Source organism: Diaphorina citri, unplaced genomic scaffold (assembly GCF_000475195.1).
Source record: "Diaphorina citri unplaced genomic scaffold, Diaci psyllid genome assembly version 1.1 scaffold12453, whole genome shotgun sequence".
Classification (NCBI taxonomy): domain Eukaryota; kingdom Metazoa; phylum Arthropoda; class Insecta; order Hemiptera; family Psyllidae; genus Diaphorina; species Diaphorina citri.
Window position 1 is genome coordinate 9,762 of NW_007389823.1, and position 1,711 is coordinate 11,472.

General features: G+C 38.5%; 1 protein-coding gene across 2 annotated transcripts in view; it reads left to right on the forward strand.

Annotated features, from left to right (window-relative positions):
• Window positions 1-1,711, forward strand: part of LOC103522889 (39S ribosomal protein L14, mitochondrial-like) — a 20,570-nt gene that overhangs the window by 9,403 nt on the left and 9,456 nt on the right. The window contains exon 1 of one of the 2 annotated variants that reach the window (XM_026832782.1): window positions 403-450. The exons of the other annotated variant lie outside the window; for it this stretch is intronic. The gene's annotated coding sequence lies outside the window, so the exon portion shown is untranslated. Of the gene's footprint in view, window positions 1-402; window positions 451-1,711 lie in introns of those variants that run through there. 2 annotated transcript variants of the gene reach the window in all.

Below are 1,711 nucleotides of genomic sequence, written 5' to 3' on the forward strand. Positions count from 1 at the left end.
TCCAGGGGCTTCCAGAGGGGAGGGGGTCATCAGGCCTAGGTTCATCAAGGGGGCCTGAAACCATTTCTGTAGCAAGGGAAATTTCAGGCTGTTTAAGGTCCCCCAGTCAGCCTAGTTAGCTTAGTTGGTAGTGCGTCTGCCTTGTAAGCGCTAGGCCGCGGGTTCGATTCCCGCCCGGGGCGGATTTTATCCTGATGGGATAATGTTCGTTCTCGGAACGGCTGGCTTTCTCCTATCCTGTCTTCCTTCTCTCTTTGATTTCGGGACGATAAGACCATAGCAGTTACAGTTCCCTCTGTCAAACCTCTTAACCCATTTGAATTTGATTTGATTTAGACTGTAAGCTGACTGCTGAGAGGTGTTTTCAAAATTTCCAATAATTTTTATTCTTCCTTCTAATTAGTAATTAGTTAATACTGAACTGTGTGGGTACCTACGTTCCTTTAGAACATAGTTCTGAGAAATTTTCAGGTAACAATGTTAATCACTAAAAATGTCAAATCCCTTCTGTCAAGAACACCAAGTGCATTAAAACTCTGCTCCGATTTGTATCACACAACACCTTGTTTGCACCATATCAAATTGCTGACAAGATTGAGGGTTGTGGACAACTGTGAAATCGGAAGACAGGCAATGGCAGAAGGCAAACCTCCTAGAGTCATTGCCATTTACAATCAGACCCATATTGGAACTATTGGTGATAAGGTGCTTGTGGCAATCAAAGGTGAAAAAAAGAAAGGTGAGTAGTGGAGAGAGCCATAAACTTTCAAAATTTTGGTTTCACACAAATTTTATTTTTTAATTTTTTGGTTTCACACAAATTTTAGGGTTATGGTTGTTCATCTCCTGTAATATTGGTCATATTAGTCATACTTTTTTTTTAAATCTGTTTTATTTAAAGAGGAGGTTAACAATTTAAGTCCTCTTGATTTAATTTCAGGTGAAGATGTGTACACTCTAGCCAGGTATAAGGAAGCTACTCTCGAGTTACTTCTGGGACAGAAAACTTCCTAGGCTCTCCCCATGGTATTTATAGGACACTGTCAACAAATGCTTTGAGAAGAAAGTCAACACCTGATGTTTGAAGAGTAGTTCTGATGGTGTAATTGTAATGAATAAAAGAGTTCAGTCACACCCTGTATGCAGGGTTTTAGTGGTTTTAGTATCACCCTGTATGTAAATAAATAAAGAAAAAACTTGAATCATGTCTTTAATTTTAAGCCTTTAACTTGAATAGTCACAAGGAGTTGATGAGAAAAATTTCCAGAGATGTGCCTTTTTTTTATATATAGAATTCAACCCAGGACCTTCTGCATTATATATGTAAACCTATTACCACTAAACCAACCATGGTAAGAGGTATGCTGTTTTATTGTTTCATACATTTATTATTTTTAAACCTGTGGCAAGTTCTGGGCTAGAATAAATGTAAAGTCGGAAAAGTTAGCTCACCCATCAGATTTCTTCATTTTTTAAATACTGAGGAAACATTGTGCGATAATCCTACCAACGAAATGTAAAGTCGGAAAAGTTAGCTCACCCATCAGATTTCTTCATTTTTTAAATACTGAGGAAACATTGTGCGATAATCCTACCAACGATAATCGATAACAAATAGGATGTGAACGCGGCTTGCGAGATTTCAAAACCCAACTCACTTGTGAATGGGGAGCTCATTTGTCAGGGAATTTTCGTCTCGCGTGGGATTTTC